This window comes from Cherax quadricarinatus, unplaced genomic scaffold (assembly GCF_038502225.1).
Source record: "Cherax quadricarinatus isolate ZL_2023a unplaced genomic scaffold, ASM3850222v1 Contig5, whole genome shotgun sequence".
Classification (NCBI taxonomy): domain Eukaryota; kingdom Metazoa; phylum Arthropoda; class Malacostraca; order Decapoda; family Parastacidae; genus Cherax; species Cherax quadricarinatus.
The window spans coordinates 535,831-563,368 of record NW_027195031.1 but is presented as its reverse complement, the minus strand read 5'-3'; the positions used below and the strand labels follow the sequence as shown (position 1 = coordinate 563,368).

Here is a 27,538-nt window from a genome sequence, read left to right as displayed (position 1 = left end):
TTATGCTGGCTGTATGCGCGAACAGTATTATGTAGTTTAAGAGGCAGGGCCAGGAGCCAGACCTTACCTCTCCCCCCCCCACTACACACATTATGCAAGTAAGTTTATTTAGGGACAGATGCACACAAGTACAAGTAGTACTATCATACATAGTGTAAATTACCTAGGATAGCCAATCCACAAGCCCAAATATTTATACTAAATCTCAAGACAAATCATATTACAAAACGCTAATTGAACGTCAAGAGTAAGAACATGAGTCAATAGCAGCAGCAGAAGCGATCAGAGGAGACAGGAGGGACGGAGCACCAATACAAAAGACTCAGACAAGAGAAATGCAAGTTGGACAAACGTCTTTAGCAGCCACTTGAGTACATGCCAGATACACCATGAATTTACACGGGGCAGAGACGAGATGTTTTCACAAGCCATCCTAAAACCGAGAAGTGGCAGCAGGGGCAGTGATAGCCGGAGGAGGAGAGGGAGGAAGAGATGGGATGAAGGGAAGGAGGTGGAGACGCTGGTAAAGGAGTAATAGGCAAGATGAAGGGAAGATGGTGTCGATGTTGATGGCAGCAGAGGTTGTGGCGTTAGAGAAAGTAAAATTAGAAGATAAATTTGCCATTGCAACGGAGAATCAGAACAAGATGTGGAATAAATCTACGTGAAAGAGGAGTGACAGGAAGACTAAGTGATGCTAAAAACAATAACTAGATAACTGTTGGTATTTTTATTGTGTAGAGAAAGAAGAGACAGATGCTAAATTTCAGAAACCCCATTAATTACAATCTTTGTAAAATTAAACTCGCTTCTCTTCCATTGAATGAGCACACTACCAACTATACTACAAACAGGTTCGTTAGTTTATTTGGGTTTCAAGTCTATCTACTACATGAGGGTCATTAAAGCTTTAAGTCCTAAAACGGTGATTAAAGTAATCTCTGGGTATTCTACAGTATACACACACATACACACACTTCGGTTTAAAAACACCAAAATACATTTCGGTATACACGGTATACACAGAGGTACAAACTTGTCGGTCTCTATTCCCTTGCTGCGAATGTTTCATACTAATTGAATTACAATATTATTATTGTTATTACTAATAGCCATTCACTGCTATAAACAAAGGTAAGAAAATATGTAGGTATTGGTACACCTGAGCAACACAGCAATTACTAACTTTGTAAGCAGCATTATGGGTTGGTACTTCCCTCAGCTGCAGGTGGTCTGACCTGCTTCCTTGCTGTCTTGATAGGGTTTAAAGTCTATCCACCACACGAGCATTATTAAGGCTGCATGTCACCTGGCCACCACCTGTCACACATTTTAATCCGTAAAACAGAGGTTAAATTAAAATATCGGTGTTTATACAAAGAGAGACACATTTGTCGGTGTTTATACAAAGAGCAATTTAAATATTACACTCATTCTTCTGTGTACTTCCTCTTATATTACATAAAAACTGATTCCTGCAATTTATATACATCTGTCATATAATATATTACTTTATAACGTTTGAAAATGTCTTGTTTTATTATATAAAAATGATTCCTAACTAAAGATTTGTACAACAAACTAATGATCAAGATTAGCCAGTGAGACCACCTGTGGTAGGAGTCACCAGGTCACTAGCAGCTGGCCAGTCATCCACGCCATCTACATGTCAACAACCTCACTAACCTCTCGCCATTTACCCAGGGGGTGAAATATAAGGACACACTAGGCAGTAGTTATTTAAAACAGCCGAGTGTATCTTTTTCTGGAAAGGAAAACAGCTACGTGTATGAACAGTGTGTGTGTGTGTGTGTGTGTGCTCACCTATTTGTGGTTGCATGGGTCGATTCATAGCTCCTGGCCTCACGTCTTCGCTGCTCTCTCCCTGCTCCATTAGCTTTATCATACATCTTCTTAAAACTATGTATGGATCCTGTCTCCACTACATCACTCTCCAGACTATTCCACTTCCTGACAACTCTGTGACTGAAGAAATACTTCGTAACATTCCTGTGACTCATCTGAATCTTCAACTTCCAGTTGTGAACCCTTGTTGCTGTGTCACATCTCTGAAACATCCTGTCCCTATCCACCCTGTCAATTCCTCTCAGTATTTTGTATGTCATTATCATGTCTCTGTGTGTGCATGTTTTTGTGGGTGTGTGTATGTGTGAGTGCGTGTGTGTGTGTGTGTGTGTGTGTGTGTGTGTGTGTGTGTGTGTGTGCGTGTGTGTGTGTGTGTGTGTGTGTGTGTGTGTGTGTGTGCGTGTGTGTGTGTGTGTGTGTGTGTGTGTTCATTATTATGTAAAACGTTCATTGATTCACTCTGCCGAGCAATGATTGGAGGAAACTGCTGACTGGGACTAAATAGCAAAAGCCAATTGGGTGGAAGACAGAGTCAGCAAGTTTCCTGATTGGTCGCTGGCGGTCTGCTTCTCTGAGGCTCACTGCTACTCATTATTATTACTATTACTACTATTACTACTACTACTACTACTACTACTACTGGGCTCTAAACCGGAAAGTCATTCCGAAGTCATTGCCTTGGGAATGCTAGGTAAGAGAGTTTGATCCGAGGAAGGAGAGGACAGCTCCAATTCCTTGGGTCAAGAACCTTTCATCAGCATAAAGGGTTCAGAATTCATTTCTCTGTATTACACTTTTTTGTATCATAAATCCTGTATCACAATTCCTAAAAAAATAATTCCTCTTTCACAATTACTGAACCACAATAACTAACACGATATAAAAAAAATCACAACGTTTAAAAATAAGAGTCAAAATTCAGTTAATTTTAACATGTTAAAAGTCTGAATAATCAACTTCATGCAAATCCAAACAGAGTTTGGAAAAAATCTGAATTATTTAAGATAATTAATGTAATTAGTGGGGCGCTGTGTATAAAAAGAAGGTCGTTAGGTCAGGTTAAACTCCCTTGCGTCTGGTTTTTAACTTGGTGGGTGCTAAAGGGAGTGCTTGAGATTGGCTGAGTTAGGGTAAGGTAAGTTAAGGTGGATTAGGTTAGGTTAGGGTAAGTAAAATTACGGTAGGCTTTTAAGTTACGTTAGGGTAGGGTAATTTAAGTTAGGATTGGAAAAGTTAGGTTGGGATATGTTAGGGTAAATTATGTTAATGAGGATCAGTCTTAGTCGTCTTCCCATTAAGCACAAGGTTATCAGGACCTGATAGGTCTTAGTTCTTACTCCTGTGGAATCAGATAAGGTTCTCAAGACTTGGCAAGGTCTTATTCTTTTTTCCGTGGGACCACACAAGTTTTTCAGGACTTGTTAAGTCATTTTTCTCTTACTGCGGAGCCAGGCAAAGGTCTTATAACCTAGCAAGGAAGGTTCTTCCCCTCGTTGGACCAGACAAGGTTCTCAGAACCTGGTAAGCCACGTTGATCTTCTTGTGAGGTCCTACAGTGCTAGTAGACGAGTCTGGTCTTACATGTATTGTGTCTAGTGCTAATCCTACAAGAATACTGACATGAAATGACGGACTTAAGCCTACAGCTGGTCCACCAGTGTGGTCTTGACGACAGGTCTTGTGTAGTCTTGACGGCAAGTCTAGTGTGGTCTAGATGAACCAGACTATTGTGTCCGACATTCTGTGTTGATTCAGTGTCTTTCCTTCAATCATCTCCAATTGTTTAAGACTTTTATGTGAAATGGAATACTTGACAGTATCCTCGCTTTCCTACTGAAGTCTACCAGCTTAGTCTGACGTTTTCAGTACTACGTAACCTATCATATGTGATGGTATTTGACACGAAACCCATTCTGTGTGAGGGAATATGACAGGGAAACCTTTCTAGTATAATGGAATATGACAAGGATACCCATCCTGTGTGATGTAATATGACAGGGAAATCCATCTTGTGTGATGGAATATGATAGGGAAACCCATCCTGTGTGATGTAATATGATAGGGAAACCCATCGTGTGTGATGTAATATGACAGGGAAACCCATCCTGTGTGATGTAATATGACAGGGTAACCCATCCTGTGTGATGTAATATGACAGGGTAACCCATCCTGTGTGATGTAATATGACAGGGTAACCCATCCTGTGTGATGTAATATGACAGGGTAACCCATCCTGTGTGATGTAATATGACAGGGTAACCCATGGAAAAAAAACATCCTTTGTGATGGAATATAAGAGATAAATAGGTAGCTTTTGTTCTTGCTGTGTAACTATCATATAGAATAGGGCAGCACTTCTGTACATTGCGTCACGGACTAGCTAGGCAGTATCTGAACGTTAAGAATATGCTTAAACACCAGGCAGGTGATCCTTGAGCAGGTCTCAAAGATCACCACCAACAACAACAATAATAACACCAGGCAGGTGATCTTTGAGCATGTCTCAAAGATCACCACCATCAACAACACTAATAACACCAGGCAGGTGATCCTTGAGCAGGTCTCAAAGATCACCACCAACAACAACAATAATAACACCAGGCAGGTGATCTTTGAGCAGGTCTCAAAGATCACCACCATCAACAACACTAATAACACCAGGCAGGTGATCCTTGAGCAGGTCTCAAAGATCACCACCAACAACAACAATAATAACACCAGGCAGGTGATCTTTGAGCAGGTCTCAAAGATCACCACCATCAACAACACTAATAACACCAGGCAGGTGATCCTTGAGCAGGTCTCAAAGATCACCACCAACAACAACAATAATAACACCAGGCAGGTGATCTTTGAGCAGGTCTCAAAGATCACCACCAACAACAACAATAATAACACCAGGCAGGTGATCTTTGAGCAGGTCTCAAAGATCACCACCAACAACAACAATAATAACACCAGGCAGGTGATCTTTGAGCAGGTCTCAAAGATCACCACCAACAACAACACTAATCGGGTAACAACAGACTGCTGATGTATACAATTTTGGTAACGAAGCAAGAGTTAAGAACATTATACCTTACCCTTACCGTCTTGACTCAATATATTTTTTGCCTCTGTTGTAACTTTACAATACAATAAAGTTGTAATAAGAAAATTGAGTATAATTCTGAGGTGTTTTTAGCATATAACAACAGTGTGGTTGATCATGGTGGGAGAGAAGAGGGGGCTAGTGAGTGGATGATAACCACTTCAGGAAGCAATACATTTTAATTTCCTTGCCAAGTAATTATTTCCTAAGCACTTATTAAGGCATAATTGGAAGCACATTGTACACTCTCGAGTTACCCTGTTGTTGTTGTTGTTGTTGTTGTGGTGGTGGTGGTGGTGGTGGTGATGGTGGTGGTGGTAGTGGTGAGGGAGGTAGTTGTGATGGTGGCTGTGTTGTTGATGACGAAAGTGAATAATGATAGCGATGATGGTGACAAATCATGATGATGAGCAAGAGAATAACTGCCGTGGTAACAAGGTCTGGCAGTAATGACCACAGCAAACATTCTTAACAGTGAGGACAATTATTCTGATAGATATGATGATCGTCAGAGTAAGCATTATCTTAGAGGACACATATCTATCTGCTGTTACATACATTCTGTACATCGAAGTAAAGATCATCTTAGAGAACACATATCTATCTGCTGTTACATACATTCTGTACATCGAAGTAAAGATCATCTTAGAGGACACATATCTATCTGCTGTTACATACATTCTGTACATCAAAGTAAAGATCATCTTAGAGGATACATCTATCTACTGTTACATACATTCTGTATATCAACATAAGGGTCTGACGGTACAGAATGTACCGTCCGACCCTCATTTTGATGTACAGCAGAGATCACACTAAACCTGTCCTGGGAGATGCTAAAAACCTTTAAGACTTATCCATTTCCGTAAGTTAGAGCTATAAGCTACTAAGTCAAGAAGGAAGAAGACACTAAGTCTGCTCACTGGCTTACAAAAGGGAGGTCACTGTGGCCTTGTGGCACACTCTTAAGACCTAAAATATAACAGTAATTCACAGCTGTAATTATTTTCCTGAGTGGGAAGCACACCAGTGTTTACAAATGCAACGGAATAAACTGTGAAGGTTTATTATCCACTGAATTTTGGCTGAAAACGCATTAGTTTACTTTAGAGATTACCAAGGCAGCTATTATATTGCAAGTATTCTGGGGAAATGGAGAACCGAGAAAGGAAGGAAGAGGAGAGAAGTTGTAACAAAGCAAGGTCACAGAAGAGCTAAAAATAAGGTTACACTGCCAGCAAGTCACTGGGGAAGTGAAATATAGGACACAGTGACCTACTTGCACTGTCTAATGTAGGACTCTCTACCAAGTTTTTTCGAACATAGGATAGGACAACGAACTTTTACGAACGTAGGATAGGAAAACGAAGTTTTACGAACATGAAGCTACGAACTATCAAGAACAAAGTGAAAGTTACCGAAGATAAGACTAAGATTTGACAAAGCTAATTCCTGAGTGCTGGTAAGGTGACAGTACCAGTGATAGTCGGGCTGGTTGTGTGTGGACGACGGAGAGGTCATAGAACAGGAGAGATGGACGGCTGCACAAGCAGCTGGACGGATGGATAGGCTCCCTGGAAGGACATACAAGCAATTGGACGAACGGACAGATAGGTGGGCGAATGGACATGAAATTGGATGAACGGATAGACGGCTGGAGAAACGAAGGCACTACTGAACGGACGGACAAGCAGTTAGACGGACGAATAGACAGCCGTACCGACCGATATTCAGCTGGACGATCGTATATAAACAGTAGTTGACTACTCGATAGGTTCATGACAGAATATCACAAAGGAGAGTTATTCCATAACTGTGATTGTTGGTGTTCCTGGTAAGAGATGCTCCCAGGCATACCAGGTCAGACACGAGGGGTGTAAGGTCAATAAACATGACCCTAATACATTTATGTGTCACCTACCTCACGACCCCCGCGGCGAACAAGGTCATACACCATCTGACATGCACCATCTGACATGCACCATCTGACATGCAACATCTACTTCTTCCCATCAACATACTTGTTAAGCTCAGTACCACGCCCTCAGTCATGCAGTATCAGATCAAGTGTGATCATACTATCCAATTTTCAAGAAGAGCAGCAAGTGTCTTCATATTGTATCAGGTCACAGACCAGTGAGAGGCAGTGACGCGACTCAGCTATTTCTGGGATTAATCCAGAATTTAAGAGAAGTATGTTGATGCATGAAAGTGTAATTAACAATGATCAATGAGAGCAGAAACCCTACATAAAACTAGAGGAAGAATGGTAGTCTGTATATTTCGACTTCTAGTTGAGAGCCTCTTCAGATGGTCTCTCTCCTCATTCCTTTGTATCTGCTGAAGAGGACCTCAGCTGGAGGTCAAAATATACAAATTATTGTTCTTTTTCATTTTCTGTGGATTTTCCTCTTTCATGAAGGATATGTTCCTAGATATCCCAGACCACCACAACTATAAGCATCGTCACCATCATCGCCCCCACCAGCATCACCACCAGCACCAGTACCACCACCAGCGTCACTACCACCACCAGCGTCACTACCACCTACAGCGTCACCACCACTACCAGCGTCACTACCTCCTCCAGCGTCACTACCACCTCCAGCGTCACCACCACCAGTGTCACTACCACCTCCAGCGTCACCACCACCAGCGTCAATACCACCTCCAGCGTCACCACCACCACCAGCAGCGTCACCACCATCATCACCAGCGTCAATACTACCTCCAGCGTCACCACCAGCACCACCACCAGCGTCACTACCACCTCCAGCGTCGCCAGCACCACCACCAGCGTCAATACCACCTCCAGCGTCACCACCACCTCCAGCGTCACCACCACCACCACCACCAACAACGTCACTACCACCTCCAGCGTCACCACCACCACCATCAGCGTCAATACCACCTCAGGCGTCACCACCACCAGCGTCACTACCACTTCCAGCGTCACCACCACCACCACCGTCACTACCATCTCCAGCGTCACCACCACCAGCAGCAGCATCGCCCTTGCGTTTGACTCACTCTCGAGAGGTCTTCAGGTTTTACGAGTGTCTCTGTATTTACATGCGTTTTATCTGCCGCATGATCTGTGGTGGATTCATGCTGTGGTGATGCTGTAAGGAAGGTGGGGCTGCATTTGAGCTGTGGGATTGACGGGGGTGCTGTGGCGGTGCTGAGGTGGTGTTGTGGCAGGATGCTGCGTCTTTCTGTAACTCTAGCTTCTGTGATTTACCGACGCTACTTAAGCCTCCCTCCACACACACACACACACACACACACACACACACACACACACACACACACACACACACACACACACACACACACACACACACACACACACACACTCACACACACACACACACACACACACACACACACACACACACACACACACACACACACACACACACACACACACACACACACACAAACACACACACACACACACACACACACACACACACACATACACACACACACACATACACACACACACACACACACACACACACACACACACACACACACACACACACACACACACACACACACACACACACACACACACACACACACACACACACACACACACACACACACTGGGGAGGGAACATAAGTCTGGCCTTCAGGGGTCTTAAGAAGGAGCTTCCTTATGGTAATACACACCTTCTTTGTGGGACTATTATTATCGTGTTTAGTAACTGTGCTTTGCCCACACTCCCTCACCTTACCTCTGCCAGACTCACCCTTCAAGGGCGGGTGCCTTGATGCTGGTGAAGGGCTCTTCATCCAGGTAACTGGAACTAGGTACAAGTCTTCTGACGTTGTATAATCTTTATTGACCTTGTACCTCCTTGTGACACACTGGTCATCAAAATTAAACTTCATATATATATATATATATATATATATATATATATATATATATATATATATATATATATATATATATATATATGGAGATGTCCTGTCTAAGGGCAGTGTGTGGTGTAAATATTATGCAGAAAATTCGGAGTGTGGAAATTAGGAGAAGGTGTGGAGTTAATAAAAGTATTAGTCAGATGGCTGAAGAGGGGTTGTTGAGGTGGTTTGGTCATTTAGAGAGAATGGATCAAAGTAGAATGACATGGAGAGCGTATAAATCTGTAGGGGAAGAAAAGTGGGGTAAGGGTCGTCCTCGAGAAGGTTGGAGGGAGGGGGTAAAGAAGGTTTTGTGGGCGAGGGGCTTGGACTTCCAGCAAGGGTGCATGAGCGTGTTAGATAGGAGTGAATGGAGACGAATGGTATTTGGGACCTGACGAGCTGTTGGAGTGTGAGCAGGGTAATATTTAGTGAAGGGATTCAGGGAAACCGGTTAGTTTTATACACTTGTTAAAGGACTATAGAAAATGCTTATATAGAAAGAATGCACAATAACTTTTAAACATTCAGAGTACGATTGTATCTTGTAAACACTGACTGGACTGTGGCGGTACAACATCCAGCAGTATCCTGGAAGCATTACCCGGCTCATCAGCTCTGGATGCTATTGTAAAAAAGTAATTTTTAAGGACATGTGAAACGCCAGTTCTTTATATGCATCGAGCAGATTCTGGATTCCATTTTTGTATGCAGGAAACTTGTAATTATCCAAGAGAACTTCCACATGTTCATTTGAAACTCTGTAATGCTTTTAATTCTAATTCTTTAGGACCTCTGATTTGTGGCTCAACAAAAAATTCTTTATTTAATTTCGCAGCACTAAATTTTGGAAATTTCTCAACAAGGTAATGAAATCTTGTCGGTTTCACTTTATCCATCACTTTAACAATTTTTTTGATTAAACCAAAATTAATGTGGAGAAATGGCATAAAATTCTTCATTGTATCTGTGAGGGAAAAGTTCAATAGATAGGAGTAGCGAGGGAGTATATAGTAACAATAGTTTCATTGCCGGCTACTTGTTAAGGTAGGGTAAGTCAAGCTCCCGCTATTCCCGCCTTTTTTCCCCCACCCCGAAAGTGATAGTTTGACTGCCGGCTGCTTGTTAAGGTAGGGTCAGTCTAGCTCCGGCTATCCCTTCCCCTCATTCTGCCCCCCCCCCCCGAAAGGTGACGTGTGGGGCTCCGGTCCAAACAGTAATCACTAGACTCACAGCTCCCAGCACTACTGTAAGTACATGCCTGCCTTGTATTCTAGTGGATTTATTGGTTGAAAGCTTCACTTTTGACCAATAATAAACTTAGTCCTTTCAGTCTTGCTCTGGATTGACTGTTGTAATAATCACCACATCTTTTAGGTATTGTACTTATCATGGAGAGTGATTTCTTAAGCAGTGGGTAACCTGTCTATCTTTCCAGCTTGGATGACAGAGAGGGTCACCTGCCAATCAACGAGTAGAACTGATGGAGATGGACTATTGTCCTGAGACTTCCCCTTTTTGGATTTAATTACCTGTGCACCTGTATGAAATTGCAGGACGTAACCCCTCATCATTGCAGCGGTAAAGAACCTGCTTTCCTGTCATCGGGATAGAATACTCAAGGCTATACTGTGAAGAACTAGCCAGTGGGTTGTAACCAATACCTGCGCGTCCCCCCCCCCCCCCATCATCGGCAACGGCTACGATTTCAACAAGCAGTGTCACCAACACCAGACACCCAAGTTTTACATTAGCGTTGAATTCAGTTATCATTTATATTTTTCATTTTTCATTTTCTTTAATGTAGGATTAATATTTCATATTTAAGTGTTTTGTATTTTATATTTTCTATATAATAAAGTGTTTATGTTTGTCTGTTATTATTTCTTTTTCTATTCATTAATTTTCCTGAGGAGGAGCCAGCCTTAGTAATACTTACTGAAGTTGTTACAGGGCTGAGTAAGTCTTCACAGTATCACGTAATGTGGCACACTGAACACTTGCTTGTTTTTGGCTCGTATCTGGTTCTTTGCTGCAGTTACGTCTTTTGTAATGATCTGCTCTGACACGACTGTCTCATAGGCACAGGAGACATCAGTATCTCGTGAACCCTCCCTACATGCCCGTCAACCTACCAACAACTTTAACATCACAGACATTCCATTGATGAATATTGTATTGTACTGTAATGAGGAATTTTTCCTTATTATCGTACATCTCCTTTCAGAGTTCAGTGAATGGCTTTACATTTCTGTTATGAAAGCTTCGCTATGTAGAATCAGTGAAATGACGCCAGTCAGAGGTTATGTGTTTTTGTGACAGATTCGTAAGAAAATAGTCATTGATAGCATGATAGCAGAGTTTACCGTCTACTGTAACGAATGTCTCCAAATTAATATTCCGTTTCAGAGTGACACACAAGAACGTTTTTCTGAAGTAAGTTTTTTCTTGAGTCTGGAGGCAAGAAGTTCTGCTTTCTCAATAGGGATTCTGAGGTCTTTCAAGTTTTATTGGATAAAAATTTTTGGCTCCAGTTCTTCTTCAGGTGTGTCCTTAGGATCGGTAGAAGGTCCTGGGGTCTCCGCCAACTACACCTTTGTCAGCTTCTATTTCGTCTTTCATAGAATCGAGTCAATCCTCTGGAGGAAATGGAATAACATCAGAAATTAATTGGCAACCTTGAAGCTAAATACAGGACTTAATTCTCTCATTAATATTTTTTCCTTGACGTGTGTTATCGTCCAGTCTCGTGCTATTCTTCAAGGCTGAACGACCTCAATAGATTTGTCTTGGGATTAACATTGGTTATTGGGATTTACAGCCTTAATGGCTCTCGATACGAGGGTCATTAACCCTTAAACTGTCCAAACAGATCTGCGTTCACATGCGTAGTGCTCCAAAAGTAGATCTACATTTTTTTTACATATTTTCAAATATAACAAAAAAAACGTAGATCAAAGTTTTTTTACACGTTTTCAAATGTAAAAAAAAGAAGATCTACGTTTTTTTACATACTTTCAAATATTGAAAAAACGTAGATCTACGTTTGGACAGTTTAAGGGTTAAGACTGTAAGTCACTTGTGCATTATCAATCAAGAATACTTTTAATAACCAAAATAGGGATTAAAATAACTCTCACTTATTTTACACTGAGAGAGACACACTTCACCGAGTATATATATTTACTGAGGTGCATAAGTTACATATGCACCGCAATCCTACTATAGAAAGTTGTGCAGCAAAACACTGCGGGTGTATCTAACTTTGTCCCATTAAGAGATAACTTCAGCCTGGTCTTTATTATTATTATTATTATTATTATTATTATTATCATTATTATTATTATTATGATATTCAGGGGAGGAGCGCTAAGCCCGTAGTGATTATACAGCGATATGGGGGATACGAGAACAATCGAGAGCCCTTTAAAGCGTCTTCCTTGAAGGACAACCTGGTCTCTTCTGTATGACTAACTCCTTTATCTGACTTTTCCTCTGCTCCTCCAGCTATATCCTTGAATTTTATCTTATGTGAAAATACGAGTTTCCCTCTCTCTCTCTCTCTCTCTCTCTCTCTCTCTCTGGCATCGTCGCAATCTTTCGTCTCTATTTCCTTGCCCCATTTCTTCATCCTCGTTATATTTGTCTCCTGTTTCAGAGATCTTAACTCATTTCTTTCTCCTCTTCATTGTTCGATTTTATTAACTTTTCGTTTATTTCTCTTTGCGCCTCAACTGTCTATCGTCTTGTTTTCCTACAACATTTTCCTGTTTTCCTTGTAATACGTTGTTCAGTCCCCCCACTGTTGTAATCAATGCATCCAACTGCCTTCCCTCTCCACTGTTGTGATTCGTAGACCCATTGATCTTCCTAATCTTTCCTAATTGGCTTCTGTCCCCATCTCCAGTCCTTCCCCTTTCTCTCTGTTATCTCCCTTCCCCTCTCTTGCCTTCCCAAGTAAATGTCGCCCAATTTAATGTCAGGGTCACCGAATCTTGCCTCGGTTCCCTTACTGTGACGCAGGGAAGCCTGCTGCTGGACCACAGTTTTTGTTTTGCTATTTGCAAACGCAGGATCGAGCCTCCACCACGTCTAGTTTAAAAAAAAACATGCTGGTTTATCGTGTCACAAAACTACGATTAGTGGTAATAACAACAATCAACAAAATAAAATTTTGTTTTGACGTCAAAGATTTTTCTGTGCCCTTTATAAACGCTTATTCCAAATGTGTTCGTATTTCTTTCTAGTTCGTCAAAGTTTTCAAAATAAGACGGTTTTACATATTTATTTATTTTTAAAAAGATTTAGGGTGTAATAAATTGCATACAGGATAATCACTCATATAATTTTATATTGCGAAGTTAAATGCTTACAGACAAGATTAAATAAAAAGGAGCCTACAAGAATTTTAAAACATGTTGTGGGTCATCATATGACTTAAGACCCGCGTCAGGGAACATTTGTTCTCCTTCCGGACGAATCTTACCTAACTAACTTCAGAATACCATTGTGTCTTGTAGGTAAAAACGTCTATTTTTGTGTACTTAAAAATTCATAGGCGAGGATTACTGGGTCATGGGAAGATCCTGAAGACCTGATTAATGTAAACAAGGAAGTATACTTTAGTACCTGATGACGAACAGTGTTGGTTTTAGACTCCGTTGTCAACTACTAGTGAGAAGACTTCATAGAATTATGTATGATCGTTTCTTGCTCTCCCGCGGTCCAGGCTAGTAGCTCTCCCGCGGTCCAGGCTAGTAGCTCTCCCAGGGTTCAAGTTAGTAACTCTCCCGGGGTCCAGGCTAGTAGCTCTCCCGCGGTCCAGGCTAGTAGCTCTCCCAGGGTTCAAGTTAGTAACTCTCCCGGGGTCCAGGCTAGTAGCTCTCCCGCGGTCCAGGCTAGTAGCTCTCCCAGGGTTCAAGTTAGTAACTCTCCCGGGGTCCTGGCTAGTACCTCTCCCAGGCTAGTAGCTCTCCCAGGGTTCAAGTTAGTAACTCTCCCGGGGTCCAGGCTAGTAGCTCTCCCGCGATCCAGGCTAGTAGCTCTCCCAGGGTTCAAGTTAGTAAGTCTCCCGGGGTCCAGGCTAGTAGCTCTCCCGCGGTCCAGGCTAGTAGCTCTCCCGCGGTCCAGGCTAGTAGCTCTCCCGCGATCCAGGCTAGTAGCTCTCCCAGGGTTCAAGTTAGTAACTCTCCCGGGGTCCAGGCTAGTAGCTCTCCCGCGGTCCACGCTAGTAGCTCTCCCGCGGTCCAGGCTAGTAGCTCTCCCAGGGTTCAAGTTAGTAACCCTCCCGGGGTCCAGGCTAGTAGCTCTCCCGCGGTCCAGGCTAGTAGCTCTCCCAGGGTTCAAGTTAGTAACTCTCCCGGGGTCCAGGCTAGTAGCTCTCCCGCGGTCCAGGCTAGTAGCTCTCCCGCGATCCAGGCTAGTAGCTCTCCCAGGGTTCAAGTTAGTAACTCTCCCGGGGTCCAGGCTAGTAGCTCTCCGGCGGTCCAGGCTAGTAGCTCTCCCAGGGTTCAAGTTAGTAACTCTCCCGGGATCCAGGCTAGTAGCTCCCCCGGGGTCAAGGCTAGTAACTCTCCCGGAGTCCAGGCTAGTAGCTCTCCCGGGGTCCAGGCTAGCAGCTCTCCCGCGGTCCAGGCTAGTAGCTCTCCCGCTGTCCAGGCTAGTAGCTCTCCCAGGGTTCAAGTTAGTAACTCTCCCGGGGTCCAGGCTAGTAGCTCTCCCGTGGTCCAGGCTAGTAGCTCTCCCGCGGTCCAGGCTAGTAGCTCTCCCAGGGTTCAAGTTAGTAACTCTCCCGGGGTCCAGGCTACTAGCTCTCCCGCGGTCCAGGCTAGTAGCTCTCCCCGGGTTCAAGTTAGTAACTCTCCCGGGGTCCAGGCTAGTAGCTCCCCCGGGGTCAAGGCTAGTAACTCTCCCGGGGTCCAGGGTAGTAGCTCTCCCGGGGTCCAGGCTAGCAGCTCTCCCGCGGTCCAGGCTAGTAGCTCTCCCAGGGTTCAAGTTAGTAACTCTCCCGCGGTCCTGGTTAGTATCTCTCCCAGGGTTCAAGTTAGTAACTCTCCCGGGATCCAGGCTAGTAGCTCCCCCGGGGTCAAGGCTAGTAAGTCTCCCGGAGTCCAGGCTAGTAGCTCTCCCGGGGTCCAGGCTAGCAGCTCTCCCGCGGTCCAGGCTAGTAGCTCTCCCGCTGTCCAGGCTAGTAGCTCTCCCAGGGTTCAAGTTAGTAACTCTCCCGGGGTCCAGGCTAGTAGCTCTCCCGCGGTCCAGGCTAGTAGCTCTCCCGGGGTCCAGGCTAGTAGCTCTCCCAGGGTTCAAGTTAGTAACTCTCCCGGGGTCCAGGCTAGTAGCTCCCCCGGGGTCAAGGCTAGTAACTCTCCCGGGGTCCAGGGTAGTAGCTCTCCCGGGGTCCAGGCTAGTAGCTCTCCCGCGGTCCAGGCTAGTAGCTCTCCCCGGGTTCAAGTTAGTAACTCTCCCGGGGTCCAGGCTAGTAGCTCTCCCCGGGTTCAAGTTAGTAACTCTCCCGGGGTCAAGGCTAGTAACTCTCCCGGGGTCCAGGGTAGTAGCTCTCCCGGGGTCCAGGCTAGCAGCTCTCCCGCGGTCCAGGCTAGTAGCTCTCCCAGGGTTCAAGTTAGTAACTCTCCCCGGGTCCAGGCTAGTAGCTCTCCCGGGGTCCAGGCTAGCAGCTCTCCCGCGGTCCAGGCTAGTAGCTCTCCCAGGGTTCAAGTTAGTAACTCTCCCGCGGTCCAGGCTAGTAGCTCTCCCAGGGTTCAAGTTAGTAGCTCTCCCGGGGTCCAGGCTAGTAGCTCTCCCAGGATTCAAGTTAGTAACTCTCCCGGGGTCCAGGCTAGCAGCTCTCCCAGGGTTCAAGTTAGTAACTCTCCCGGGGTCCAGGCTAGTAGCTCCCCCGGGGTCAAGGATAGTAACTCTCCCGGGGTCCAGGCTAGTAGCTGTCCCGGGATCCAGGCTAGTAGCTCTGCCGGGGTCCAGGCTAGTAGCTCTCCCGGGGTCCAGGCTAGCAGCTCTCCCGGGGTCCAGGCTAGTAACTCTCCCGGGGTCCAGGTTAGTAGCTCTCCCGGGGTCCTGGCTAGTAGCTCTCCCGGGGTCCAGGCTAGTAGTTCTCCCGGGGTCCAGGCTAGTAGCTCCCCCGGAGTCCAGGCTAGTAGCTCTCCCGGGGTCCAGGCTAGTAGCTCTCCCGGGGTCCTGGCTAGTAACTCTCCCGGAGTCCAGGTTAGTAGCTCTCCCGGGGTCCTGGCTAGTACCTCTCCCGGGGTCCTGGCTAGTAACTCTCCCGGGGTCCAGGCTAGTAGCTCTCCCGGAGTCCAGGCTAGTAGCTCTCCCGGGGTCCAGGTTAGTAGCTCTCCCGGGGTCCTGGCTAGTAGCTCTCCCGGGGTCCTGGCTAGTAGCTCTCCTGGGGTCTTGGCTAGTAGCTCTCCGGGGTCCTGGCTAGTAGCTCTCCCGGGGTCCTGGCTAGTAACTCTTCCGGGGTCCAGATTAGTAGCTCTCCCGGGGTCCTGGCTAGTAGCTCTCCCGCGGTCCAGGCTAGTAGCTCTCCCGGAGTCCAGGCTAGTAGCTCTCCCAGGGTTCAAGTTAGTAACTCTCCCGGGGTCCAGGCCAGTAGCTCCCCCGGCGTCCAGGCTAGTAACTCTCCCGGGGTCCAGGCTAGTAGCTCTCCCGGGGTCAGGCTAGTATCTCTCCCGGGGTCCAGGCTAGTAACTCTCCCGGGGTCCAGGCTAGTAGCTCTCCCGGTGTCCTGGCTAGTAGCTCTCCCGGGGTCCTGGCTAGCAGCTCTCCCGGGGTTAAGGCTAGTAGCTCCCCCGGGGTCCTGGCTAGTAGCTTTCCCGGGGTCCAGGCTAGTAGCTCTCCCGGGGTCCAGGCTAGTAGTTCTCCCGGGGTCCAGGCTAGTAACTCTCCCGGGGTCCAGGTTAGTAGCTCTCCCGGGGTCCTGGCTAGTTGCTCTCCCGGGGTCTAGGCTAGTAGCTCTCCCGGGGTCCAGTCTAGTAGCTCTCCCGGGGTCCAGGCTAGTAGCTCCCCCGGAGTCCAGGCTAGTAGCTCTCCCGGGGTCCAGGCTAGTAGCTCTCCCTGGGTCCTGGCTAGTAACTCCCGGGGTCCTGGTTAGTAGCTCTCCCGGGGTCCTGGCTAGTACCTCTCCCGGGGTCCTGGCTAGTAACTCTCCCGGGGTCCAGGCTAGTAGCTCTCCCGGAGTCAAGGCTAGTAGCTCTCCCGGGGTCCAGGTTAGTAGCTCTCCCGGGGTCCTGGCTAGTAGCTCTCCCGGGGTCCTGGCTAGTAGCTCTCCTGGGGTCCTGGCTAGTAGCTCTCCGGGGTTCTGGCTAGTAGCTCTCCCGGGGTCCTGGCTAGTAACTCTTCCGGGGTCCAGGTTAGTAACTCTCCCGGGGTCCAGGCCAGTAGCTCCCCGGGCGTCCAGGCTAGTAACTCTCCCGGGGTCCAGGCTAGTAGCTCTCCCGGGGTCAGGCTAGTATCTCTCCCGGGGTCCAGGCTAGTAACTCTCCCGGGGTCCAGGCTAGTAGCTCTCCCGGTGTCCTGGCTAGTAGCTCTCCCGGGGTCCAGGCTAGCAGCTCTCCCGGGGTTAAGGCTAGTAGCTTCCCCGGGGTCCTGGATAGTAGCTTTCCCGGGGTCCAGGCTAGTAGCTCTCCCGGGGTCCAGGCTAGTAGTTCTCCCGGGGTCCTGGCTAGTAGCTCTCCCGGGGTCCAGGCTAGTAGCTCTCCCGGAGTCCAGGCTAGTAGCTTTCCCGGGGTCCAGGCTAGTAGCTCTCCCGGGGTCCAGGCTAGCAGCTCTCCCGGGGTCCAGGCTAGTAACTCTCCCGGAGTCCAGGCTAGTAGCTCTCTTGGGGTCCAGGCTAGTAGCTCCCGGAGTCCAGGCTAGTAGCTCTCCCGGAGTCCAGGCTAGTAGCTCTCCCGGGGTCCAGGCTAGTAGCTCTCCCGGGGTCCAGGCTAGTAGCTCTCGGGGTCCAGGCTAGTAGCTCTCCTGGAGTTCAGGCTAGTAGCTCTCCCCGGGTCCAGGCTAGTAGCTTTCCCGGAGTCCATTCTAGTAGCTCTCCGGGAGTCCAGGCTAGTAGCTCTCTCGGAGTCCAGGCTAGTAGCTCTCCCGGGGTCTAGGCTAGTAGCTCTCCCGGAGTCCAGGCTAGTAGCTCTCCCGGTGTCCTGGCTAGTAGCTCTCCCGGGGTCCAGGCTAGCAGCTCTCCCGGGGTTAAGGCTAGTAGCTCCCCCGGGGTCCTGGCTAGTAGCTTTCCCGGGGTCCAGGCTAGTAGCTCTCCCGGGGTCCAGGCTAGTAGTTCTCCCGGGGTCCTGGCTAGTAGCTCTCCCGGGGTCCAGGCTAGTAGCTCTCCCGGAGTCCAGGCTAGTAGCTTTCCCGGGGTCCAGGCTAGTAGCTCTCCCGGGGTCCAGGCTAGTAGCTCTCCCGGGGTCCAGGCTAGTAGCTCTCCCGGGGTCCAGGCTAGCAGCTCTCCCGCGGTCCAGGCTAGTAGCTCTCCCAGGGTTCAAGTTAGTAACTCTCCCGCGGTCCAGGCTAGTAGCTCTCCCAGGGTTCAAGTTAGTAGCTCTCCCGGGGTCCAGGCTAGTAGCTCTCCCAGGATTCAAGTTAGTAACTCTCCCGGGGTCCAGGCTAGCAGCTCTCCCAGGGTTCAAGTTAGTAACTCTCCCGGGGTCCAGGCTAGTAGCTCCCCCGGGGTCAAGGATAGTAACTCTCCCGGGGTCCAGGCTAGTAGCTGTCCGGGGATCCAGGCTAGTAGCTCTGCCGGGGTCCAGGCTAGTAGCTCTCCCGGGGTCCAGGCTAGCAGCTCTCCCGGGGTCCAGGCTAGTAACTCTCCCGGGGTCCAGGTTAGTAGGTCTCCGGGGGGCCTGGCTAGTAGCTCTCCCGGGGTCCAGGCTAGTAGCTCTCCCGGGGTCCAGGCTAGTAGCTCCCCCGGAGTCCAGGCTAGTAGCTCTCCCGGGGTCCAGGCTAGTAGCTCTCCCGGGGTCCTGGCTAGTAACTCTCCCGGAGTCCAGGTTAGTAGCTCTCCCGGGGTCCTGGCTAGTACCTCTCCCGGGGTCCTGGCTAGTAACTCTCCCGGGGTCCAGGCTAGTAGCTCTCCCGGAGTCCAGGCTAGTAGCTCTCCCGGGGTCCAGGTTAGTAGCTCTCCCGGGGTCCTGGCTAGTAGCTCTCCCGGGGTCCTGGCTAGTAGCTCTCCTGGGGTCTTGGCTAGTAGCTCTCCGGGGTCCTGGCTAGTAGCTCTCCCGGGGTCCTGGCTAGTAACTCTTCCGGGGTCCAGATTAGTAGCTCTCCCGGGGTCCTGGCTAGTAGCTCTCCCGCGGTTCAGGCTAGTAGCTCTCCCGGAGTCCAGGCTAGTAGCTGTCCCAGGGTTCAAGTTAGTAACTCTCCCGGGGTCCAGGCCAGTAGCTCCCCCGGCGTCCAGGCTAGTAACTCTCCCGGGGTCCAGGCTAGTAGCTCTCCCGGGGTCAGGCTAGTATCTCTCCCGGGGTCCAGGCTAGTAACTCTCCCGGGGTCCAGGCTAGTAGCTCTCCCGGGGTCCTGGCTAGTAGCTCTCCCGGGGTCCAGGCTAGTAGCTCTCCCGGGGTCCTGGCTAGTAGCTCTCCCGGGGTCCAGGCTAGTAGCTTTCCCGGAGTCCAGGCTAGTAGCTTTCCCGGGGTCCAGGCTAGTAGCTCTCCCGGGTCCAGGCTAGCAGCTCTCCCGGGGTCCAGGCTAGTAGCTCTCCCGGAGTCCAGGCTAGTAGCTCTCTTGGGGTCCAGGCTAGTAGCTCCCGGAGTCCAGGCTAGTAGCTCTCCCGGAGTTCAGGCTAGTAGCTCTCCCGGGGTCCAGGCTAGTAGCTCTCCCGGGGTCCAGGCTAGTAGCTCTCTCGGGGTCCATGCTAGTAGCTCTCCTGGAGTTCAGGTTAGTAGCTCTCCCGGGGTCCAGGCTAGTAGCTCTCCCGGAGTCCAGGCTAGTAGCTCTCCGGGAGTCCAGGCTAGTAGCTCTCCCGGGGTCTAGGCTAGTAGCTCTCCCGGAGTCCAGGCTAGTAGCTCTCCCGGTGTCCTGGCTAGTAGCTCTCCCGGGGTCCAGGCTAGCAGCTCTCCCGTGGTTAAGGCTAGTAGCTCCCCCAGGGTCCTGGCTAGTAGCTTTCCCGGGGTCCAGGCTAGTAGCTCTCCCGGGGTCCAGGCTAGTAGTTCTCCCGGGGTCCTGGCTAGTAGCTCTCCCGGGGTCCAGGCTAGTAGCTCTCCCGGAGTCCAGGCTAGTAGCTTTCCCGGGGTCCAGGCTAGTAGCTCTCCCGGGGTCCAGGCTAGCAGCTCTCCCAGGGTAGCTCCAGTCCAGCTAGTAGCTCTCCCGGAGTCCAGGCTAGTAGCTCTCTCCAGGCTAGGGGAGTCCAGGCTAGTAGCTCCCGGGGTCCAGTCTCTCCCGGGGTCCAGGCTAGTAGCTCTCCCAGGCTAGTTCAGTCCAGGCTAGTAGCTCTCCCGGGGTCCAGGCTAGTAGCTCTCCCGGGGTCCAGGCTAGTAGCTCTCTCGGGGTCCAGGCTAGTAGCTCTCCTGGAGTTCAGGCTAGTAGCTCTCCCGGGGTCCAGGCTAGTAGCTCTCCCGGAGTCCAGGCTAGTAGCTCTCCCGGGGTCCAGGCTAGTAGCTCTCCCGGAGTCCAGGCTAGTAGCTCTCCGGGAGTCCAGGCTAGTAGCTCTCTCGGAGTCCAGGCTAGTAGCTCTCCCGGGGTCTAGGCTAGTAGCTCTCCCGGAGTCCAGGCTAGTAGCTCTCCCGGTGTCCAGGCTAGTAGCTCTCCCGGAGTCCAGGCTAGTAGCTCTCCCGGTGTCCAGGCTAGTAGCTCTCCCGGAGTCCAGGCTAGTAGTTCCCCCGGTATCCAGGCTAGTAGCTCTCCGGGAGTCCAGGCTAGTAGCTCTCTCGGAGTCCAGGCTAGTAGCTCTCTCGGAGTCCAGGCTAGTAGCTCTCCCGGAGTCCAGGCTAGTAGCTCTCCCGGGGTCCAGGCTAGTAGCTCTCCCGGGGTCCAGGCTAGTAGCTCTCTCGGAGTCCAGGCTAGTAGCTCTCCCGGAGTCCAGGCTAGTAGCTCCCCCGGTATCCAGGCTAGTAGCTCTCTCGGAGTCCAGGCTAGTAGCTCTCTCGGAGTCCAGGCTAGTAGCTCTCCCGGAGTCCAGGCTAGTAGCTCCCCCGGTATCCAGGCTAGTAGCTCTCCCGGGGTCCAGGCTAGTAGCTCTCCCGGGGTCCAGGCTAGTACATCTCCCGTCTTCTTGCTTCCCAAGTCAGTTTCTCGGTGATTGTGATTATTAAGTTGGCGTTACTCCTTGTCTCTCTCTCTCTCTCTCTCTCTCTCTCGTTGCCATTATCAGTGTGTATAATACTGCTTTGTTTACTGTGTCTTCAGTAGCGTCCAACAATAATTCAGTGGGCAGCTTTTCGCTGACAACCTGACGACCACTCTTACAACTTTGCCGTCAAATTCCAGGCCAATTTGGATGTAATATTCCCAAGAGTTCACAAGGCAGACGGAGCAGTGGAAATGTTTGTGTGTAATGGCGGACAACAATAAAACAGTACATATGTCAGATATGAAGCCACTGACAAAGGGAATGTTAAAGGATAAAGGAACAGGGGTAAGGGAGGAGAAAGAAATAAAGAGAGAGAGAGAGAGAGAGAGAGAGAGAGAGAGAGAGAGGGAGGGGGAGGGTGAAAGGGGTGGAGGAACAGAGCAAGAGGGCACAGAGGGGTGGGGGAAACGGTCGTGCTTGGAATCATAAACACTAATATTCTGACAAGCAGGTACGATAAAGCACTGGCGAGTGTGTGTGAAAGGCGGTGAGAGTGTGAGAGTCGGTGAGTGTGTGAGAATCAAGGAGGGGAAAGAGAAACAGAGGGGAAGGAACGAGGGGATTAATGAGAGGGAAGAACAAGAATGTATGTGGGTGGGTAGGGAGATGTGAGAATGTGTGTTGGGTCTTCTAAATTAACCAAAACATCAGATTTAATTGGTAAACTAACCATTATTACTATAATTGTTGATCAGACCAGTTGCAAGTGAACTATATCACCCGATATTATTTTTTTTTATTTTGCCACCGAAGCAGTAAGTTTATAGAGTACCTCACGTGCGTGCCGTGGACGGTAGCGCAAGAACGAATAGATGCACAATCTTAATTCACGCAGATCATTCAGTGATGTAGATTCATTTCGTTTGACTACAAAATTATGCAAAAACATTATTTTATAATAATGTTTTTGCGAGAATAAATCCGTCTGTAAAGAGCACAGTGTTCCGCCATGACACCTTCACACCTCTACTAGTCTGCCACGCCAAGCCTTTCGTAAACATATCCTGCCAATTACCCACTGAGCCGCCCTCCCAAGCCTTTCTAGAGTCACAACTGCCATTCTTTTAATTGTTGTGGTGCCAAGACTTTCCAAAGCATGACTTTTATTATATTTCCTGACAAAAAAAAAAAACTTTTCCCTTCCTCCTGGAAACAGAGGGTTACGACCCTCATGAACCCCCACGCACTGTATTATTACTACGTTCACGTGGAGCACTAAACCTCAGGGGGTTATAGAGTGGCCGGGGAAATGGGAGGTATTCAGGTCAGTTCACGGGGAGCACAGGTCTAATTCCTTAAATCAAGAGCTTTCAGTGGAATCAAGGAACCTTCTTTGAGGGACCAGTCTCAGGAGCCCCAACGGACCCGTACGTAATTTATTTACGAGTCCCTGGGAAGATCGCGAACCTCCCCCTACCCCCTGTGTCCAGATGTTTAGGGGTCGTGACCCCCACACATAGGTAAAAATAGTCCGGAATCCGGGCCGGTTTTATTTCTTCTTGTTTCTTGTTCTGACAATCATGAGATACAGCCATAGAGCTGCAGCTCATAGTACTTTACAAACCTGGAGTTTTATTTCTAAAAAAAATGAAAATGTCAGTTTTTATAATTCCTTTTCAAGGTGTTCATCGATAAACTTCATCAAGTTTTATATACACTTGAAAAATATATACTTGTCCACTCTGGCATCCTGTCATGAGGCAAGACTCCTCTACTGGCTGCTTGGTCCACAAGGCTGTCGCTGTCAGAGGCAGTTTACTGTTTATCAGGAGCTGTGCAGTGTTGCAATGGGTAAGTAAGGTAAGGGGAACAATCTGAAGAGGTATGAGTATGGTGTGTCTGGCACACGATCTATCCTGAAAGAAGCAGGCCCAGCCCCACCAATCCTACACACAATGCTCTCACTCCCATACCAACTATGTGGGGGGTACAGGAGCCCCTTTAAGGTTTACCGAAAGCAGAAAAATATAAAATGAAGCACGATAGCCCATCCTAACGTTGCAACTGTTGCACAGTGCACAGCTCCTGACGAAGTAAGAAAGTGTGACAGGCAGGATTTAGACACCGTGTGTACTTTCTCCAAAGGTGTCTCTTCACAATCCAGTATATATATACTGGATCGTGAAGAAGAGACACCTTTGAAAAAGTAGGTACGGTGTCTAAATCCTGGCTGGCCACTCCTGCTCTGAATAATTATGTATTCCCAAGCAAACTGACAGTACATGACTCACTTTTCTGGCTGGTGAATCGTTGCAGGAGAGGTACACTCTACATGTCGTGCTTTTTAAGCTAAACTCTTTCCGACTTGTCTTATTTGGAATGTACATCGTTGCCAAAATAGCCGAGAGAAAATTCCCACTCAGAATAGCTCAACGGAAATCCATCTGGCAACAAGAAATTTTTGTTTCAACGATGTGAAAAAAAATATTATCTAAGAATAAGCTGTGTTTAGACAAGTTATTTATAACTTACCTATAATATAACGTTGATTTTAACGTGATTAAGGTCAGATTGCTTTTAATACAACATTATATTACATTAGTTCACATAAACCGATCATTATATGATATAAAATTTTCGAAGATAAATATTTTTTTGCGCCTCATCATATTGTTTCACTGACTTGAATTATTGCCACTGACATCAGTACAACTTTTCCTTGGAAATAAATGGTATAAAATACCGACACAATGGCAATATAAACACAAATGCAGTATAATGTGATCCTTTATTGACTACGTTTCGCCCACACAGTGGGCGAAACGTAGTCAATAAAGGATCACATTATACTGCATTTGTGTTTATATTGCCACAACTTTTCCTTATAAGAGGGAGGCCTAAAATTCCTTCTGAAATTGCAAGAGAGCAGCAGACGGGCAATATATGCAGAGTTCCTAATCTCATAAGCTCTTGGAGGAGATTAATTTTAATTTACCGTCAAGTTAGACTTGTGAGTCACCGTAAGCAGCTTCACACGGGTTTATAGCGATGTGGGACACCTTCACACGTGGTTATAGCGATGTGGGATACCTTCACACGGGTTTATAGCGATGTGGAACACCTTTACACGGGGTTATAGCGATGTGGAACACCTTCACACGGTTATAGCGATGTGGAACACCTTCACACGGGTTATAGCGATGTGGAACACCTTCACACGGGGTTATAGCGATGTGGAACACCTTCACACGGGGTTATAGCGATGTGGAACACCTTCACACGGGGTTATAGCGATGTGGAACACCTTCACACGGGGTTATAGCGATGTGGAACACCTTCACACGGGGTTGTAGCGATGTGGAACACCTTCACACGGGGTTATAGCGATGTGGAACACCTTCACACGGGTTATAGCGATGTGGAACACATTTACACGGGGTTATAGCGATGTGGGACACCTTCACACGGGGTTATAGCGATGTGGGACACCTTCACACATAAGAACATAAGAACGAAGGAACACTGCAGAAGGCCTACCGGCCCATGCGAGGCAGGTCCAAGTCCCTACCGGCTTAAGCCAATGCACCCAACCTAGTCAGGTCAGGTCACATTGACTTAAGGGAGGAACACGGCAACCGACCTGTTAGCACAAGCTATCAGGTCCAACTCACACCCACCCACATCTACTCATGTATTTATCCAACCTATTTTTAAAGCTACACAACGTTCTGGCCTCTATAACGGTACTTGGGAGTTTGTTCCACTCATCCACAACTCTATTACCAAACCAGTACTTTCCTATATCCCTCCTGAATCTGAATTTTTCCAACTTAAAACCATTGTGGTTATAGCGATGTGGAACACCTTCACACGGGGTTATAGCGATGTGGGATACCTTCACAGGGGGTTATAGGGATGTGGAACACCTTCACACGGGGTTATAGCGATGTGGAACAGCTTCACACGGGGTTATAGCGATGTGGGACACCTTCACACGGGGTTATAGCGATGTGGAACACCTTCATACGGGGTTATAGCGATGTGGAACACCTTCACACGGGGTTATAGGGATGTGGAACACCTTCACACGGGTTTATAGCGATGTGGAACACCTTCACACGGGTTATAGCTATGTGGAACACTTTCTCACGGGGTTATAGCGATGTGGAACACCTCACGAGGTTATAGGGATGTGGAACACCTTCACACGGGTTTATAGCGATGTGTAACACCTTCACACGGGTTATAGCTATGTGGAACACCTTCACACGGGGTTATAGCGATATGGAACACCTTCACACGGGTTATAGCAATGTGGAACACCTTCACACGTGGTTATAGCGATGTGGAACACCTTCACACGGGTTATAGCTATGTGGAACACCTTCACACGTGGTTATAGCGATGTGGAACACCTTCACACGGGTTATAGCGATGTGCAACACCTTCACACAGGTTATAGCTATGTGGAACACCTTCACACGGGGTTATAGCGATGTGGAACAGCTTCACACGGGTTATAGCGATGTGGAACACCTTCACACGGGTTATAGCGATGTGGAACACATTCACACGGGGTTAAAGCAATGTTAAACACCTTCACACGTTTTATAGCAATGTGGGACATTTTCACACGGGTTATAGCGATGTGGAACACCTTCACACTGGTTATAGCGATGTGGAACACCTTCACACGGGGTTATAGCGATGTGGAACACCTTCACACGGGTTATAACGATGTGGAACACCTTCACACGGGTTATAACGATGTGGAACACCTTCACACGGGTTATAACGATGTGGAACACCTTCACACGGGGTTATAGCGATGTGGAACACCTTCACACGGGTTATAGCGATGTGGAACACCTTCACACGGGGTTATAGCGATGTGGAACACCTTCACACGGGGTTATAGCGATGTGGAACACCTTCACACGGGTTATAACGATGTAGAACACCTTCACACGGGTTATAGCGATGTGGAACACCTTCACACGGGTTATAGCGATGTGGAACACCTTCACACTGGTTATAGCGATGTGGAACACCTTCAACTGGGGTTATAACGATGTGGGACATCTTCACACGGGTTATAGCGATGTGGAACACCTTCACACGGGGTTATAGCGATGTGGAACACCTTCACACGGGTTATAACGATGTGGAACACCTTCACACGGGTTATAACGATGTGGAACACCTTCACACGGGTTATAACGATGTGGAACACCTTCACACGGGTTATAGCGATGTGGAACACCTTCACACGGGGTTATAGCGATGTGGAACACCTTCACACGGGGTTATAGCGATGTGGAACACCTTCACACGGGTTATAACGATGTAGAACACCTTCACACGGGTTATAGCGATGTGGAACACCTTCACACGGGTTATAGCGATGTGGAACACCTTCACACTGGTTATAGCGATGTGGAACACCTTCAACTGGGGTTATAACGATGTGGGACACCTTCACACGGGGTTATAGCGATGTGGAACACCTTCACACGGGTTATAGCGATGTGGAACACCTTCACACGGGGTTATAGCGATGTGGAACACCTTCACACGGGTTACAGCGATGTGGAACACCTTCAGCAAAATATGAAAGCAATGGGAATCTAATGAAACCTGGGCTGTGAGATCCGTAAACAACATGACGGTGGAACCCAGTGTTTCAAACTTACGGAGTTTCGCAGGAAATGAAATTCCTGGTTAAAGGTGAAGGAATATTGTGAAATATTTACTCTTTTTTTTTTTAAAGACAACTAGTGTAAAAATGTTTGAGCCAGAAGAGAGAGAGAGAGAGAGAGAGAGAGAGAGAGAGAGAGAGAGAGAGAGAGAGAGAGGTGTAAACTAGGAAGATTTGCAGTGTAGTGAACACGTCTGTTACTGAGAGGTCAATTTCTGATCCTAGGAACTGGGGATACTTTTCGTCGGATCAGAACTGATTTCCTTTCACCAGACGCTGAGTTATCCCTGCGGGTTTAGCGCTTCCCCGTGAAAATATTACTACTATTAATAATAATAATATTGAAGGTATCGTAAAGTATGAACTGTCTTCAAGAAAGCTGGAACCAGCTAGGCGGCACGACTGCTATGCTCTTAAAAGACGGAGGATCGAGCCTCTACACACATACACACAACTGTTTATAACCTTCAAGTCATCAGGGCAGGAATGTAAGTCCACTCCTGTTATCTCTAAGGAGGATCTAACCCCTTATCTGATAATTCACAAACGTCTATCAAAAAAAGAATTCAATATCAAGTTTATACAGAGATCAAGTGGAAGAATAGGGAAGGATAGGTAGCACGGTGAAGAGGGAAGGATAGGTAGCACGGTGAAGAGGGGAAGATAGGTAGCACGGTGAAGAGGGAAGGATAGGTAGCATGGTGAAGAGGGAAGGATAGGTAGCACGGTGAAGAGGGGAAGATAA

General features: G+C 47.9%; 1 protein-coding gene and 1 long non-coding RNA gene across 4 annotated transcripts in view; both read right to left on the bottom strand.

Annotated features, from left to right (window-relative positions):
• Positions 1–1,323, bottom strand: part of LOC128693507 (uncharacterized) — a 91,208-nt gene extending 89,885 nt beyond the window's left edge. Inside the window, exon 1 of the long non-coding RNA XR_008407727.2 lies at positions 1,187–1,323. This is a non-coding gene — a long non-coding RNA (uncharacterized lncRNA). The remainder of the gene's footprint in view (positions 1–1,186) is intronic.
• LOC128693506 (thrombospondin type-1 domain-containing protein 4) overlaps positions 1–27,538 on the bottom strand; it is a 624,956-nt gene that overhangs the window by 336,501 nt on the left and 260,917 nt on the right. The gene's annotated exons all lie outside the window — the stretch shown is intronic.